The following is a 19,766-nucleotide window of genomic DNA, read 5'->3' as shown; positions in this document are numbered from 1 at the left end:
TGTCAAATGCTTCTGAGATGTGAACTGAGAAGAGGATACAGAATCAATCATTGAGTTTGGCAACATGGAGGTCATCAGGAACCTTTACTGAGGAAGAATAGACATGAAGCTTCGTTGGAGTGCATTGAAGAAAGAATGGAAAGTAAGGAAGTGAAAACAGTGGATACGAGGAACTTCTGAGAAATATTTTGCAGTTAAGGGGGATGGAGAAGTAGACTGGTATCCAGAAGGAGAAGATTAATTTGGTTAGGGTCATTGATATGGTTTGGATTTGTGTCCCTACACAAATCATATTACCCAACAATTAATCCCCAACATTAATTATAATATTGGAGGTGGGGCCTGGTGGGAGGTGATTGGATCATGGGAGTGGATTTCTCATGAATAGTTTAGCACCATTCCCCTTGGTACTGTGCTTGAGATAGTGAGTGAGTTCTCGTGAGATATAATTATTTAAAAGTGCATAGCACCTCCCGCCTTGCTCTCCTGCTTTTACTTCTGCCACGTGAGACATCTGCTCCTCCTTTGCCGTCTGCCATGATTGGAAGCTTCCTGAGGCCGCTCCAGAAGCAGAAGCTGCCATACTTCCTGTGTAGCCTGCAGAACCTAAGCCAATTAAACCTCTTTTCTTTGTAAATTACCCAGTCTCAGGTATTTCTTTATAGCAATGTGAGAATGGACGAATACAGTCATATTATGGAGAACCTTTTTTACACTGGCAAAGGGTAACCCTGAAGATTTCAAAATCAGAAAATTTGTTAAAAGTGTAGGTTTGGACTGGCTGTGATGGCCCACGCCTATAATCCCAGGACTTTGGGAGGCCAGGGCAGGGAGATTGCTAGAGCTCAGGAGTTTGAGGCCAGCCTGGGCGATGTGGTGAGACTCCATCTCTATTTATAAAAAATAAAAAAAATAGGAAGAGTAGGCTTGGAAATGGGAATGTGGCAGGAATAACTTGAAGGAAAGGGTAACGTTGAGAGACTGGTACAGCAGATGCAGCAGTAGTCCAAGAATAAAGGGGTAAGAATATGAGCCTGGGTGGTGGCCACCAGGATGGAAATGAACAAACAGAAATAAAGGCCATTATAGAAAGTAGTGATATTTGCTGAAGAACTTTGAGTAGTGTGCTCTAATCACTTGCTCAGAGATGAAAATGTGGGGCTGAAAGGGATCTTAGTATATACTTATTTTACAGAAAAGGAAGAAACAGTTCCAGAGAAAGGAAGAGGTTAAAGCATATATTTTACATAAAAGAATTGGCTGGGTGCAGTGGCTCATGCCTGTAATCCCAGCACTTTGGGAGGCCAAGGCGGGTGAATCATGAGGTCAGGAGTTTGAGACCAGCCTGACCAATCTGGTGAAACCCCATCTCTACTAAAAATAAGAAAATTAGCTGGGTGTGGTTGCATGTGCCTGTAATCCCAGCTATTTGGGAGGCAGAAGCAGGAGAATTGCTTGCCTGGGAGGTAAAGGTTGCTGTGAGCTGAGACCATGCCACTGTACTCCAGCCTGGGCAACAGAGGGAGACTCAAAAAAAAGAAAGAAATTAAGTGTACACATAAATGTAGCCAGGCACAGTGGTTCACAGCTGTAATCCCAGCACAGGGCTAAGGTGGGCAGATCACTTGGGCCCAGGAGTTCGTGACAAGCCTGGGCAACATGATGAAACCTTGGCTCTACAAATAATACAAAAATTAGCCAGGCATGGTGGTGCACTACTTGGGAGGCTGAAGTGGGAGGATCGCTAGAGCCTGGGGAGGTTGAGGCTGCAGTGAGCTGTGATCACAGCACTGCACTCCAGCCTGGGCAACACAGCAAGATCCTGTCTCAGAAAAAAGAGTTAATAAAAGTATACACATCAATTTACTTATTTATGTGTTCAGAGCATAGTTGTTGCTGAGAATGTCTAGTTAGGGGTCCTGGATAAGATCGTGTAAGCACTTTGCTTCTTGGTCTTCAACATCCCCCATTGCAAAGGGCAGCACTTGAGGATTTCCCCATTTGTGTCTCTTACGTGTACCCCAGAGGGCAGGACCATTGTACACATGATCAAAACTCGCCCTTGCTCTGGTGAATGTCAGTTTAAACTTCTGGGCTCTTGGGCCTTTGCTCTCCAGTTGTTCTCTGTGGTCATCTTGAACGTGTCAGCTTTCACACTCTCCTCTACACATCTCTGCTCCTCAGCTGACCAACTCTCCTGACATTCCTTCCAGTTGGTGCTGGCTTGCTCTCTGCCTCCAAAGATATTTAGAGTTCAGGCACCTGCCCTCCTTGTTGCTACCACCCAGAGAGGCTCACTTCTGAATTAGCTCTGTTTGTAAGAAAGCACCGTCTAGCCCTTTGGAAGGGGAGCTGCTTAGGCTCTGGTGGCACAGCACTTTAATGTTTCATGTTGCCCACATTTTACTCCTCCTGGGTGCACAGATGCTTCCTTAAAGGGACAGGGGAGGCTGAGTGAAGGCACGTTCAAGTGCAGACTCACATGGCATTGGGCACACTGCCATTGCCGTGCAGTCATCACTGTTAACTCCACCACAGGCTGTCTAGTTCCTTCATTACTTATGGAGACCTGCTTTCCCTCCCTCTAGCTTGGCTACTCTCACCATCAGGTAGGAATGAATATATTTTAACTCTAAATGTAAACTCCAATAGTTATTTCCCAGAGGCCTCTGAGCTACACATAAAGCCAAGAATGTGGCCAGGCTTATGTTGTGTAGAATCATCCATTCAAGGAAAATTAAGAGAAACTTTGTCAGGAAGTCTCCTCTAACCTGGCACTCATCTACTACCTTGGGCAGATTATTGAACCATTCTAGGTCTCACGTTCCTCATCTGGTGAAGATGAAGGTGAATAAATATAGATAAAGCCTTTAGAATAATGCCTGGCATTTTGGCTCTGTTCCAAATAAGGAGGGGGGTATAGTCACATCAAATATTGACGTACATGCACAGCCGCTTCGATGGACAGAGATCCACTTGGCCAAAGCCTTGCAGAAGTGAAACTAAAGTTTAGGTGAAAATGTTTCCAGATGCTGCCACTCCTTTCTCATTTCGTTTTTTTTCCTGGAGGCCCTGAGTGTGAGTGCTGCCTACAGGAAGAATCTGCACTCCTCTTAGCCAGGAGAAAGAAGGCAAGTGACATTAGGGCAGCAAAGCTTGCTGAGGAGCAGCGATAGGGAAAATGTGAGTCCAGACAGCCTAGACTGCTGTTTGAGATCTCCATCTCATCTGGGACCTTACCTGCAAGGTTGCTTTATGTGCATGAACACTATGCGGTGGGAGTAATGAGGCCTTTAAAAGGCAGGCTGACATCTGTGGCAGACAGTGAAAGAGCCCTGTGAGAAAGAAACTGAACAAGGAGCATCATATGTAACCAAGGAAACAGTGCCGAATAGCCCCTGCTGGGCCTTACCAAGAGGAAGGGGGCTGGAACCAGAGCAATGGGTAGAATGGGGAGATGTTTATAAAGTACAGATACTCAGCTTTCTCTTTGTTTATGACCTCTCAGACGGAATAAAGAAACTTGGAACTGTGTGTGTGTGTGTGTGTGTGTGTGTGTGTGTGTGAGAGACAGACACAGAGAGAGAGAGGGAATATGAATGAACAAGTTGGGGTGATCTTTAAAATATGGCTGTGGGAAATAGAAAAGTTCTTTTTAAAGTTTCCTTTCTTGTTAAAGAAAAAGTGTGCTAACAACTTTGTTAAGCCCTAACTTATGTAGCTGTTAAAATCCCATGCTTACAGGCACGTCGTACATTCTGTGTCCTTGTACTTTAACCAAGATATCTCTGCTGGACGTGCTCACAGGCATGTCCCAGCTCTCCATGGCTTTTATCTGTTTAGAAAAATTTTAAGTTATTAGTCAATTGCGTTTTAGTTTAAATTGTAAGGTCTGGCTCCAGCCAGCAGAGATTAGACACAGCAGGAAGGATGACCCCAAATGCATAAGGGATAAATTTGTGTGTTTTCTTTGTTCGTTGTACTCTCCTGGCATGATGGCTAGTGAGGGTACCTTTCCTGCAGTCCAGGAAGTAAAAATTGCATTGCTGAAAGATCCTTTGTCTCAGTGCTAATTTTTCTTTGCGGCACCAAGCATCTATTTCCAACAATGGCTAAGCCTGATTTAAACCACCATTCCTGAATTGCAGAAATTCCAAATCCCTCCCTAAGAGTTCTGTGAATTTCCCCATTGACTCCACATTCCGATTCCACTGAGTGCATTTCATTTCTCAATAATTTCCACACCCTGTTTACCAACCTGCTGAAGTTAGAATCTAGGTTTGCCTCTTAGCTGCCACGTGACCTTGGACAAATCACTTAACCTCTCTGTGCTTCTGGTGCCTCACTCACAAAATGGAGAAAATATAATTGCTTACCTTATAGGTTTGCATTGAGTATTATTAAACAAAATAGTTACCATAAAGCATTTAAATATGTTAGTGTATGTATGGAGCTTAGAATTCCACTTGGCATATAATCAACATTTTTACATTATTATTACGCTGAGCTGATTATTATGCATTAAAACAGACGTTGAGCTCAGCCTCTTTTCTTTCTTTCCACTCAAAACAGCCCTCTCAAAAGGGTCTGTGTGTGTTTATGTGTGTGTTTATATGTGTGTTTATATGTGTGTGTAGAGAAGACTTTATTCAATGTTAGAGTGATGAAGATATTTTCATTTCATTTGTGACAAAAATGTGTAATTTCAGGATATATATTTAATAGTTCTTTTCTCAAAAGTTCTTCAGACATTTCCAGTTTAAACTCACCATTTTCTCATTCTTCCTGCATTCCACATTTCTAATCGTTGTGAATGCAAAGTCATTTAGCTCCTTGTTACTTCACCTTTAGCTCTATGTTCTCAGGGTCGCGTCTTCCACGCCCAACCTGTTTATCAAGAATTGCCTTAAGCATAGGTAGCTCGTTTGTACACATCATGCAGTAGATAGAGTTCCCAGTGGTTCTCATGAATTCTTTAATATCGAAGTATGTTGAAAGCAATCTCATTAATTATTTTATCATTTGAACTTTTACTCTAGTGCAGTTTTTCTCTAAATCCACATTCGTACACTTTAGGCTGCAAAAGTAATACAAGAGACTGTGAGCCCCTAGAGAGAAAAGATCAAATTACTTTCAATGTTATGCTAACAGCAGTACCCAGTCAGTGGCTCAAAAATTGATATACACTTGCATTTCACTGTCCCTATCTTTTTTTTTTTTTAGTTGGAGTCTTGCACTATCGCCAGGCTGGAGTGCAGTGGTGCGACCTCAGCTCACTGCAACCTCTGCCTCCTGGGTTCAAGCAAGTCCCCTGCCTCAGCCTTCCTAGTAGCTGGGACTACAAGCATGGGCCACCACGCCTGGCTAATTTTTTGTATTTTAGTAGAGGTGGGGTTTCACCATGTTGGTCAAGATGGTCTCTATCTCCTGACCTCGTGATCTGCCCACCTCAGCCTCTCAAGAGGCTGGGGTTACAGGCATGAGCCACCACGCCTGGCCGTTTATGTCTTTTGAGTAGGAATGAAATAACTTTTTCTGGGAGAAGGCTTCAAGCCTGGTGTTTATTTGCAATTAGTAGATATACAGGTGCAGAATTTCTTCACTATCATGACAGTAAAGCAAACAATTTCTTTTGGGCTCAACTAAGTAAAGGCCCAAATGGTGTCTGTTCCACCATATAATCCCGGAAGCTTTTGAGCATCACAAGTAATTCTCATTCTTTCCACTCCACAGGATTTGGTTTCCAACTTTGTGCTGTTGCAATTAACCTCCTTCATACTTGATTTTTCTGTGGCATAGTAAATAACTTCAATTTCTTTTTCTTTTTTTTTCACGAAGATATATTTTTTATTGTTACACCAGCAGTGATACAAAAAGTCTAAACAGAAAAGTGTTCTTTTTTGTTTTAAACTTTTATTTTAGGTTCAGGGATACATGTGCAAGCTTATTATATAGGTCAACTCGTCACAGCGGTTTGTAGTACAGATCATTTCATCACCCCGGTCTTAAGCCCAGTACCCAATAGTTATTTTTCTGATTCTCTTCCTCCTCCCAGCCTTCACCCTCAGGTAGGGCCAAGTGTGTGTGGTTCCCTCCTGTGTGTCCATGTGTTCTCATCATTTAGCTCCCACTTATAAGTGAGAGCATGAGGTGTTTGGTTTTCTGTTCCTGCATTAGTTTTCTAGGGATAAATAACTTCTTTTTCTACCATGTTTAACATTGTGACTACAGTTATTCCTCCCAGTGGGGTATTCCTGGGAGAAAAAAAGATAAAAGAAATGGTTTCTAAAAGGAAAAGGTGACATTCTTTTCTCCATAGACATGTTATTTTTTAAACGGCAGATGTCTCTTTTGTTTCATGTATAATTTTGTTTAAAACATTTTTGTGACTGGGCACAGTGGCTCACACCTGGAATCTCAGCACTTCGGGAGTCTGAGGCAGGCAGATCCCTTGAGGTCAGGAGTTTGACACCAACCTGGCCAACATGGTGAAACCCCATCTCTACTAAAAATACAAAATTAGCTGGGCATGGTGGCACCTGTAATCCCAGCTACTCAGGAGACAGAGGCAGGAGAATCGCTTGAACTCGAGTGGTGGAGATTGCAGTGAGCCGAGATGGCGCCATTGCACTCCAGCCTGGGTAACAAGAGCGAAACTACGTCTCAAAAAAAAAAAAAAAAAAAAAAAATTGTATTAAAGAGTCTGACTCTAGTGTTTTTTATGTTTGCTCCTGACATCTTTATAACCTTGCCTCTTCTTCTTCCCCTCTGTCCCACATATAGAAAACTGATTAAAAAAAAAAAGCTCAGGTGATGTCTCCTTTGGCATCAACAGGAAGTTCAAACAATGCCTAGGAACCCTTGACCAGTCTCACTCCCTAGTCACCGTAAAAACCCCAACCCAAACCACTTTCTCTGCTTTCCCAGGCCATTTTTGGGTCTGTTTGGGAACCACCTCTTTCCCCAGAAAGACTTAGTATGTGAGTATTAAATCTTCTCATACTCTTTTGGTAGAGAGTTTACAACAAATTTCGGGTGGAGATCTACCTTAATTCTACAGAGTGTCCACAACAATTTAATTAAATATTTGATGCATACAAAGAAATATTTATATGTTTATTTATATGCTTAAAATAGAAATGTAGCTGTCTTAGTCTGTTTCTGCTACTATAAGAAGATACTTTAGTCTGGGTAATTTGTAAACAACAGAAATTTATTTCTCACATTTATAGAAGCTGGGAAGTCCAAGATCAAGGTGCCAGTAGGTTCAGTGTCTTGTGAAAGCTGCTCTGTGCTTCCAAGATGGTGCCTTGTTGCTGTGTCCTCAGATGGTGGAAGGGACAGAAGCTGTGGCCTCATGTAGCAGAAGAGATGAAGGGACAGGCATCTCTCTGAAGCTTCTTTTAGGAAGCCATTGATCCCAGTCACAAGGATGGACCCCAGATGACTTAATCACTTCCCAAAAGGCCCCACCTCTTAATATCACCACAATGGGGATTTAGTTTCAACATAAGGATTTGGGAGTGACGCAAACATTCTCAAACCATAACGGTAGCAATTACATGTTTAAAAAGCTCTAGAAGTATCATAAAAAATAGAAAATTATATTTGCATTGCTTCTCCCTGATTTCATGCTTCACTTTCCCTAAACCAGTCCCCACCGCAGCGCATCAGGGTTTTAATGAGGCTGAGTTTGTTATTTATCACTCCCTTTGTTTCACTTTATTTTATGTTTACATTTTAACACAGATGTAAGTATTTATAAATTGTGTGTGTGAGATGTTTTTTTGAGTTGAGGTCTTGCTATGTTGCCCAGCCTGGTCTTGAACTCCTGGGCTCATGGGATCCTCCTGCCCCAGCATCCTGAGTAGCTGAGATTACAAGCATGTGCCACCATGCCTGGTTTATGTTTACTGATTCATCATAACTGAAATCTTATGGTATATTTGGGGACTTTTTCTTTGCAATGTTATCTTTGAAAGTTTTCTTCATATTGATTTATGTAGCTGCATGCATTCATTGTCTCTACTATACTGTATGTCCATTGTCCATAAGTAATTTATGAATTATCCTTTCAGTAGACACGGGGTTGGATTTTCCCCCTTATCTTTTAATCTTACATATAGTAGTACTATGAACATTCTTGTACATGAGCTCTGGTGAAAATGTGCAAGTTTCTCCAGCGTATATGCCCAGGAGTGGAATTTCTGGATCATACAGTATGCACAGCTTTAACACATTTGATGATGACAAATGGATATTCAAAGAGGCTGTAAAAATTTACATTCTGGTTTCATATGTAACCATTTGGATAAACAATTTTCCCAGCACCATTTGTTGAAGGGTTCTTAACCTACTGAACCACAATATCATCTCTGCCATAAACCAAGCTTGCATACATATGTGGTTTCTGAGTTCTCTATTCTGATCTATTTATTAGTCTGTTTTCATCTGTTTCTGTACAAGTGCAATGCAGGCTTATGAATATAGCTTAGTTATAAGCTTTGATACTAATAGAATAAGACTCCCACTTTATCCTTTTTCTTTAGTAGTGTCTAAATTATTCTTGACCCTTTGTTCTGTAAAAATTTTAGACACAACTTATTGAGCCACTGACCCCCCAAACCCCAAAACTTGTTAAACTTTTGATTGTCATTGAATCTATAAATCAATTTGAGGAAAACTGATATCTTTGCAGTATTGACTCTACCTACGTGTAACATGGCGTAACTCCCCATTTATGGAAGTCTTCTCAAATGTCCTGTAATAAAGTGTTACAGCTTCCCCCCAGGAAAGGCTTGTACATCTTTGGTTTTATTTATTCCTACCTGTCTTATTTTTATTTGCTATTGTAAATGTAATCTTTTTAAAAATTAAGCTTTATATTTAAAATAGCTGTGGATTTGATGGTGTTTGATGGTATATATAAAAGACCTGACATGCATGTCTTGGTTTTGATTCAAAATACAGCAACCTTGCAAGAATCCCTCATTAATTCCAATATTTTATCTAGAAATTACTTTGCTTTTTATCTGCACCTCTGAAAAATGATGGTTTTTCTTTTTTTCCCTTTCCAGTCCTTGTAACATTTACCTCTTTTTCTTGCTTTTTACTGGCTAGAATTTTCAACACAATGTTCTATAGCAATGTCTTGTTCCTGATTGTAAAAGAGAAGGTTTTTACCATTAAGTACATATGTAGTCTTCTGTAGATACTTTACACTGGCTGGTGGTTATCCTGGGAGTGCTCTTTGGTTGCCTGACGATGCACTTTCTGTGACTGGGAGGGAGCACTGCCTCTCCCCAGCTCAGCAGAAGGGAGTAAGGCTGAGCCCAGCTTCACTGAGGACTGAAGGTACTACTTCCTTGAGATGCCTGAATCCAATTTCCCCAAGATCACCAGTAAAAATGGAAACATATGACCACACAAACACATAAACATAAATGTTCACAGCAGCATTATTCACAATAATCAAAAAGTAGAAACAACCTGAAATGCCCATCAACTGATAAATGGCTAAATAAAAATTAGCCTATTCATACAATGGAATATTATTGATAAAAAGTAATGAAATACTGATCAAACATGCTATGAAGTGGATGAACTGCAAAACCATTATGCTTAGTGAGAAAAGCCAGTCATAAAACAGATATTGGATGATTCCATATATTAAATATCAAGAAATGGATTTATAGAAAGTAAATTAGGAATGGATATGGAGAGTGACTATAAAGGGATATGAAGTCTTTTTTGAAGGCAATAGAAATGTTCTAAAATTCAGTTGTGATAAAGGTAAAATTAGGTTATATAAAATTAGATTGTTGTACAGCACTGTAAATATACTAAAATTCATTGACTTATACCCTTAAAACAGGTAAGTTTATGGAATGTAGATTATATCTCAACAAAGCTGTTTTAAAGAAGGATCAATAAAAGCTGCCAATGTTCCATGACAGCTGATTGGGTGGCATCTAAGCCTATATCTCTTGGTGTCTAGGTCCTGACTGATCAGTTGCTGCATACGAGGCTGCTCTGATGCTTGCATGGAGAGTAGAATAGCAAAGGGGCTGGGCATTATCACAAACCATTGAACAGCTAGTATCTACCCGTTGCTTGCTACTTAAGTCCTAACTGTATTCTTACACAATAATAAGCCTGTAGCAAGGCTACAGAATAGTGGGCTCATGAATGAAGTAGCCATAATGGCAGAGATGAAGGCTATGCACGGGCACAAAAGCAGACCATCCCTCTCACCATAGCTGACCTAGCTACTGCTGCCACCCTGCCTGTTGATGATGGAAACTAATGGTGAGCCCTTACTGGTACGTGAATCTTTGAGGAGACCAGCAAGCTACTTAGTGACACTTGATTACTTAAGACCCGTTGCACCCTAGAAAGTGTGGCAATTCATTTTCACTAAGTTTGACATGTTTTCTATGTATGAGTTTACCTTTTCCTGCCTGACTTGGCTAGCACCTCTGTTCAGGGGCTAATACAGTATCTGATTAACTAACATAGGATCTCTCATATACTATTACTTCAGATTGAAAGAACAAAAGTTATGATGAGAGAGGTTTCATGGTGGGCACATGCCTGTGTAATTTGCTGATCCTACTGCATCCACATTGCTTGTAACACATTGCCTAATAGAGTAATGGAGTCTTCTATTCCACTGTCTTGCTTCACCTCTCAGGACACTAGCCTAATAGAGTAATGGAATGGCCTCTAAGAAAAGCAGTTGAGCCAACAGCTTGGGGATGATGTCCTACAAAGATGAAGCACTGTCCTTCAGGATGCAGTATATAAATTAAATCAGAGGTTTGCGAGCAATGGTTCATAGGCTAAATATGGCCTGATGCAGTTTTTATTAACAGAGTTTTATTGAACACAGCTACCACTCATCATTTACATATTATCTATGGTTCTTTTTATGCTACATCAGCGGAGTTGAGGAGTTGTGACAGAGACCGTATACTGTACAAAGATTACAATATTCACTGTCTCACCCTTTACAGGAAAAGTTTGCCATTCTTGCCTTAAACCAGTGGTCATTGTTTTTCTCAATAAAATATTGAGTCTCAGAGCCAAAGGTTGGGAGGTAGGATGGTCCTGTGCCAGCAACCCACTTGGGAAACTTTTGCTTTCAGTTTTGACACTCTAGTGCTTGAGTTTAAGAACTAGAAGTGCTGGTTTGTAGAAGGGGGAATGTTTCTACTAGAGAACACATTAATGGTTCCACTAACCTTAGAGCTATGGCTGCCACTGACCATTTTAGGTCCATTGTGCTAGTACACCAGCAAAAAACGAGTTACCATACTTGAAGGGATAGTTGTCTTCAATAACCATGAGGATTCATGATAATTATTATGCTACATAATGGGAAGGCAGGGAAGACTATATTAAGCACTCACATGAGCCACTTGAGGTATCTCTCAGTAATCCCAACCCCTATTTTAACTGTAAATTGGCAAGTAGAGCAACTATGGTCAGATAAGTTCATGGTAACCAAAATCTCATCCCCGTCAAGTGACACCACCAGGCAAGCCACCTAGACCAGCAGAAGTGCCAGCTGAGGGTGAGGGAGATAGAGAATGGGCAGTAAAGAAAGGCATCAGTATCAGTTCTGATCTCAGGACCAACTGCAGCAGTGGAAGCTATAGCTTCATTGCACTAACTAGGAGCCCATCATAGTCCTAAAAGACACAATCCTGAATGTTGAAATCCCAAAATAGCAAAACTCCTAAAGTCCCAAATCCCAAAAGTCACAATCTCGAAAGATCAAAATTCTAAAAGTACAATTCTGAAAACAATAATAGAAAATTATCTAAAATATTTTGATTTATATTTTTAAAAAAGGATTTATTTGAGAAACATGAGAGAACACTTTATAGGCCACTTTATACAATAAAATAGGCAATAAACAACATTTTTGCAAGCAAAAACACTCAGGATACCTAATGATGGGTATATTAATGAGAGTAACAACATATAACCTATGTAAAGAAATAGCTTATATAACTGCAGTAATATGAAATATAGTGATGGACAATTTAAGTCTTTTGATGAGTCCCCAAAGAGCCAAGATCTCAGGAAATTTTATCTTTCACAAATGTAGATGTGCAAAAAGGATGTCTCATTTATTGCAGAGCTTTCAATGCTTTTATGTACACACACAGTGTTTACACACAAAGTCAACATTGTGATAATGCATCTTTGTGGAGTCAAATTTGCAAAAACTTCATAAAACAAATTAGAACTCTAAAAGTCTTCACACAACTTATACCTCCAGTATTGGAAATGATGCAAAGAAGTAACAGCATAGAAATTTTTTAAAAAATGACAATTTAAAATAGCAGGGAAAAAACTAAAAAAAAAAAAAAAAAACTAAAAGGAAAATTTGACAAATGAAACAGTGTGTTACAGGAATACATTTTGAGTAATTGCACAGTAGTAGTTCGTAGAGCTGACCAACTTCCATGATCATTGTATTTTGAAGTCTTGCATCACAATAAATAGCTGGGTTTTTTTTTTTAGGGCATGGCTCTCCTCAGAAAATACATTCACATTTTCTATGTGTTGCTGCTCTTTTGAAATTCTCTTTTGTGTTTCAATATACACGAACATGAGCATTCCCTGTGAAACTTCCCATCTTTCATGCCATGCTTCCATGTTGTTTTGGGCACCAGAAATCCATTTCCCATGCACTCATATACAGCCTACAAATTTGGCAGAAACAATACTTGTGATCAAATAACAACACCCTTACATAAAGTGTCTTCTTATCCTAATTATTTTTGAACAAGTCAATAACCTCACTAGATTCTTCAGGTCAATTCCATTTTAATTTATTAAAGCTCCTGGTATGTCATCAGCTGGAAGGAAGGCCAGTGCAGGCAAATTACACTATTTTTTTTCTTTTGAGACAGGGTCTTGCTCTGTTGTCCAGGCTGGAGTGCTGTGGCTCCATCACGGCCCACTGAAGCCTTGATTTCCAGGGCGCTATTGATCCTCCTACCTCAGCCTCTTGATTGGCTGGGATTACAGGCACACATCAGCATGCCTGGCTAAACTGTTGTATTTTTTGTAGAGATAGGGTCTCTCCATTTTGCCCAGGCTGGTCTCAAACTCTTGGGCTCATGCAGTCCTTCCGCCTTGGCCTCTCAAAGTGTTGGGATTACAGACGTGAGCCACCATACCTGGCCCAAATGATACGTTTTTAAACTGAAGTTTTCATCTTGCTGTATCACGTGACCAATCCACTCATCTGAATTTTCTGCCAAATGCATTGGGCTGAATGGAAAAAACAAATTTATTGACAACACCTTGACATTCACTTTAGGAAGACTTGATTACACTTAATTCCAAATCTGTCATTATGGTTTGGAGATTAAATTAAAATCTATTTTCTGCCCAAGCAGAAAATGGGATTATAGGCACAGTGGGATTATAGGCATGGTGGTTCTTGCCTATAATCCCAGCACTTTGGGAGGCCAAGACAGGCAGATCACTTGAGTTCAGGAATTCAAGACCAGCTTGGGTAACATGGCTAATGTGTTTTATAGAAAATACAGAAATTGTATTCTCTACAATTTTCAAATTGTACAAGAATTTAGCTGGGCATGGTGGCATGCCCCTGTAGTCCCAGCTACCCAGGAGGCTGAGGTGGGAAGATTGCTTCAGCCTGGAAGTTCCAGGCCGCAGTGAGCCAAGATCACGCCACTGTACTCCACTCCAGGCTGGGTGACAGAGCGAGACCATGTTTCCGAAAAAAAAAAAAAAAAAAAAAAAAGGAAAAACGAAATCAATTTTCTTCTGCAAAGTCCACCAAATCTTTAAATCTTCACTTTTCCAGTCATTAATACATAAGCAGGTGGCTAAGTCTTAGTATTTTCTGATCCAATAGGGTCATGAATTATATCTAGCTGACAAAAAACAGTGGGGACAGTTTTGAAGTAACTTCCACTAGCCAAAGTAAAGCATGTGCTAGTTTTTCTATGTTAGATTTAGTGATAAATATAAGAAGTCTTTCTTCTTCAACAGTCAAATCCCTAATCAGGAATAGTTCACCATTTCATGTATTTTGTAAGACGTGGAGGAACCTCAGTGTTAGTAAATATCTTTGGTTCAGAAGGCTACTGAGGTTGTTGAATTCTTTTTATTCTCTGACAAAAGTTATTTTTTGAAGGGAAGCGTAACACTATGTGTGAAGGACCGGAAGTTGTACACAATTGAATCATTTGACAAGGAAGATTTCTTGTATTTTACACTTGGATTTCACTAGTTCTATGGTCTTTGAAATACTGCACTTGTTATTTGGAGAGAGGTTGTGGTCTACAAATTTTCTAAGTCTATGCTGTCTATTTGAAAGTCTGGTTATTGCTCGGTTGTTGCAATTAAGCAATTTTCTGCTTTCATAGCACCAATTAAAATTAGCTTTTCAATTTGTATCTTTCAACATTACGTAGCCTCATACACTTAATTTATCACAGCCTTTTTTCAAGGGAACAGTTTCACAGATCTCTTCCATTGTGTTGTAAGAAATACAGTAAGAAGAAATGATACTCAACTTCCAATACCCAAATCTATATTAGTCAGGGTTCTCTAGACAGAACCAATAGGATCTGGATGTAGATATATGAGAGGTGATTTATTAGGGGAACTGGCTCTTGCAATTATGGTGGCTGAGAAATCCTATGACAGGCCATCCGAAAGCTGGAGACCTTGGGATGCTGGTGTTATGGCTGAGTCCAAGTCCAAAGGCTGCAGAACCAGACAAGCCCATGGTGTAACTCTCGATCAGAGGCTGAAGACCTCAGAGTGGGCTGCTGATGTAAGTCCTGGAGCACAAAGGCTGGCAAGCTTGGAGTTCTGATGTCCAAGGCAGCAGATGAAAAGTCTGTCCTAGCTCTCAGAGAGAGTCCAATTTGCCTTCAGTATTTGTTCTCTTTGGGCCCCCCACCTATAGGATGATGTTCACCAACACCTCCCCACCTGATCCATTCAGGCTCACACTCTATCTCCTTTGAAAATTCTCACAGACACACCCAAAATAATGCTTTACCAGGTTTCTAGATATTCCTTAATCCAGTCAAGCTGACACCTAAAATTAAGTCCACCAGTCCAATCCTTTCCAATTTGGCACCCATATGCATATCCTTAAGACTTAATTTCCAAATAAATACAATAGTATGTCTTTATTTGGTTTTGTTTAACATATATGCAACTGTCCTGTGTTTGTGATTTTCAGGATTTTAGACATTAGGGACTTTGACATTAGGGATTTTGATCTTTCAGGGTTTCAGTATTCAGGATTTTGGCATTCAGAATTGTATCTTCTGGGATCATAATCCAACCCCCTACTAACTTTTTCTTTTAAGTTTTCCTAAAAATTGTAATTAGCCAGAATCCTGGAGACGTAAAAGCATGAAAGGAACCTAATGTTTGAGGGAAATGGACCTGAGTAATACAAGGAATGAAGCATAGCAGACGACGTTGGTGTTCTGTCCAGATCTCCTGGGTTTCCTTCCATTGGTTCAGCGTGGCCATTCTCCAGCTGCTGCAGGTTCTGTTGCTAACAGCTCACACCTGCAATAGTCACAGGAGGATTGCCCTTGATGGATTGAAGCAACATCACTAAGAGGTGTCTGGAAGTTTTGCACTCATTTCTGTAACAGCCTGTGAACAATGACTGCCTGATGCCTGATACGGAGGTACAAAAAAGCCTCACTCCCTGGCCACCAGGGAGGAATGATCCCCAGTACTTCGGAGCTCCTGGACATTTCAGGCTGATGCTATAGCTGAAAATATAGACTTGCTTCCCTTGACCTCTTCTGTTTTCCTCATTCCCCCACAGATTTCTCATGTAATCATGCAATATCTTTCTTAATAAAATACTTGATTATCTCTGTCCTGCTTTTGTAAAGTTCATTTGGTAATTTCCCCATAATATCTAAAATTGGAATTCTTAATTCATCATTCTGAGCCTTTTTGCTTATTTGAGAATATGTAATAATGATCCATTCATTATTCAGTTCTAAGAATTAATTTCCATTATGATTTTTTTTGGCCCACAAATACTTTTAAAAATTCCCAAACACCCATGAGGCGTATTTCTACCTTTTTGTTACTGATTTTTAAACTTATTTTATGGCTGTTAGATAAGTATTTTGTATGATACTAATTTTTAAAACTTTATTGAGATGTGTTTTATGCATTGCCATAAATATTTTGTGCTGGGAAAGAGTGTATATTCTGCAGCTGTTGAATGCAGTTTTCTATATATATCCTTTTCATGAAACTTGTTAATTGTGTTGCTTAGATTCTTCACATTCTTTTTTTGTCTCTGATTTCTTTTGAGGAATTAGTTAAAAATCTTCCTCTGTGATGGGAAATTTGTCCCTATGTTTTGAACTGTTATTAAATGCACAGAAGTTTAGAATTGTTATATTTTCCTAATATATTAAAGCTTTTATCATTATGTAGTGACTGTCTATCTCTCTAGAAGTGCTTTTTGCTTTAAAGTCTATTTTGTCTGATATTAGTATAGCTACACCAGATTTCTTTGTTTAGTATTTTCCTAGACTATTTTTCCATCGTTTGACTTTCATGCTTCCCATGTCCCTATATTATAGGTTTATAGGTGAGGCTCTTAGAAAGACCATAGAGTTGGCCGGGCGCGGTGGCTCATGCCTGTAATCCCAGCACCTTGGGAGGCCGAGGCAGGCGGATCACGAGGTCAAGAGATCGAGACCATCCTGGCCAATACAGTGAAACCCCGTCTCTACTAAAAATACAAAAAAATTAGCCAGGCGTGGTGGCACACACCTGTGGTCCCAGCTACTTGGGAGGCTGAGGCGGAAGAATCACTTGAACCCAGGAGATGGAGGTTGCAGTGAGCCGAGATTGCGCCACTGCACTCTAGCCTGGTGACACAGCAAGACTCAGTCTCAAAAAAAAAAAAAAAAAGAAAGAGCATAGAGTTGTATTATTGTTAATCCAGTCTGACAATCTTTGACTTCTAATTGGATAGTTTAGACAATTTCTGTTGATTAAGATTCATTTTATATTTGGTATGGCACAAATTTATATTATCAAAATATTCACTGAAACTTCCTAGCAAGGACTGCCTCTTCCAGGTATATCCCTGCTGAAGTATAAACTTCCAGCTCCATTAACATGTAAACCCATTAATAGGCTTGGCCATGTGATTTTTTTTTTACCAATTAAAACTGAGTGGAGGTAAATGTGCCACTTCTGAGTCGGGCTTTGTTTTTTGTTTTGTTTTGTTTCGTTTTGAGATGGAGTCTCACTTTTGTCCAGGCTGGAGTGCGGTGGCGTGATCTTGGCTCACTGCAACCTCTGCCTCCTAGGTTCAAGGGATTCTTCTGCCTCAGCCTCCCAAGTAGCTTGGATTATAGGCGCCCACCACCACGCCCAGCTAATTTTTGTATTTTTAGTAGAGACAACATTTCAACATGTTGACCAGGCTAGTCTCAAACTCCTGACCTCTGGTGAGCCACACTCCCAGAGTGCTGGGATTACAGGCGTGAGCCACCGCACCAAACCTGAGTAGAGGCTTTATAATTAACATTCAAAAGCTGAGTTGTTCTCTGCCACAATTCCTGCAGTATTCCACACTGACTGCTCCTTCATTGTGTCCCAGATTGAATAGCTAAAGCTAACTAAAGACTGCCGTGTGATGTGAGAAATAAACCCTGGATTCCATAAGTCACTGATATTTGTAGGTGACTTATGATTTTGACCTTATAAAGTCAGAATAATATATTTAAATTTATTTCTACCATATTATTTGCTGTTCTTTATCTATTGCTCCCTGTGTTCATTGCCTTCTATTATGCCTTCTTCTTGATTGCTTTTTAAATTTTTGAATTTCTTTTCTAAGAGTTTGGAATTTTTTTTTCTACATTCTTTTAAGTTACTTCCCTATATATTTTAACTTGTATACCAATATTTATTAGGATAGGCTATATTATGCACAATTTCAAATTCTCAGTGGCTTAGACCAATACAGGTTCCCATTCTTCCTCTACAATATACAGGCGGATGGAGGATCCAACATGTGGGAGCATCACCAGTTGTAGCAGCAGAAAGAGAGAACAGACAGTTTGCAGTGGCACCTAAGTGAGTCTTTCTAGAAGAGACTTGGGTCACTTCTGCTCAAATTTCATTGAACAAAAGTTCCATGATCACATCCAAATTCATGGGAGCAGGGAAGTCCAATCTTCCTGTGTGAGTGGAAGGAGAAGAAAACTTGGAATATTGATGAAGAGATGTAATGTTTACCACAGAAGATGCCATTCTGCTCACCAAAGATTTGAGTCACCTTCTCCCATGCAGAACACTCACCTCGAAAAAGACAACCCAAAAGTCCCATCTAGATAGAAAATTTAGCTCAGAGTCAGGTTTCCTCTACATTTTGGAGTAGAGCGGATGCATAGCAGTCTCTATATCAAATCTTGATGTGGTGTGTGTTTGTTTTTTTGAGACAAGATCTCACTTTGTCACTCAGGCTGGAGTGCAGTGGCATGGTCATGACTCACTGCAGCCTAGATCCTCCTGCCTCAGCCTCCTGAGTAGGTGGGACTACATGCATGAGCCACTATGTCTGGCTAATTCATTTATTTATTTTTTTAGAGATGAGGTCTTGCTATGTTGTCCAGGCTGGTCTCAAACTCCTAGGCACAAGTGATCTTCCTACCTTGGTTTCCCAAGTGTTGCGATTATAGGTGTGAGACACCATGCTTGGCCTGGTTACTCTTGATATAAGCCTGTTGAGCCAAAAACACAAACTGGGTATCAAGAGCGAAACTCCGTCTCAAAAAAAAAAAAATACTCTCTGGCAAGTGACACTTTCATACACCATTGATCAAAGCCAGTTTTTAGGCAAGGCTAACATCCAAGTAGGCAAGGAGGTCCAGAACCCTATATTCCCCAAAGGAGAGAAGAACCATAAATACTGAAGGGTAACATTAACATCTGCAAAAAAGTTAATATCTTTAGCCTCTTTTAAAATAATATAAGAACATTAGAAGATTTAATTTTTTTTTTTTTTTTTGCAACAGAATCTTGCTCTGTAGCCAGGTGCCAGGCTGGAGTGCAGTGGTGTGAGCTTGGCTCACTGCAAGCTCTACCTCCTGGGTTCAAGTAATGCTCCTGCCTCAGCCTCCCAAGTAGCTGGGACTACAAGCGTGCACCACCACGCCCAGCTAATGTTTGTATTTTTTAGTAGAGACGGGGTTTCATCATGTTGGCCAGGATGGTCTAGATCTCTTGACCTCGTGATCTGCCTGCCTCGGCCTTCCAAAGTGCTGGGATTACAGGTGTGAGCCACTGTGCCTGGCAATATTTAATTCTTATTTCTCTTAACTTACATAAAAGTTTCTTAGGATATTAGTTTTATCTTTCCAATTTTTGTCCCCCAATTAGATATTATTAATTATTATAATATCAACATTCTATAATAATATGTATACTATTAATATATAATATTAATATTCTATAATATTAACAATATACAATTATTAATATTATCTTCTACAGCCAATTTTTTTCCCTTTTCTTTTTTTTTTTTTAATGGAGTTTCACTCTTATTGCCCAGGTTGGAGTGCAATGGCATGATCTTGGCTAACCACAACCTCTGCCTCCTGGATTCAAGTGATTCTCCTGCCTCAGCCTTCCGAGTAGCTGGAATTACAGGCAAGTACTACCACGCCCAGCTTTTTTTTTTTTTTTTTTTGTATGTTTAG

The sequence above is a fragment of the Aotus nancymaae genome, unplaced genomic scaffold, assembly GCF_030222135.1.
Source record: "Aotus nancymaae isolate 86718 unplaced genomic scaffold, 86718_ANA_hifiasm-v0.15.2.pri h1tg000011l, whole genome shotgun sequence".
Classification (NCBI taxonomy): domain Eukaryota; kingdom Metazoa; phylum Chordata; class Mammalia; order Primates; family Aotidae; genus Aotus; species Aotus nancymaae.
This window is presented reverse-complemented; position numbering follows the sequence as displayed.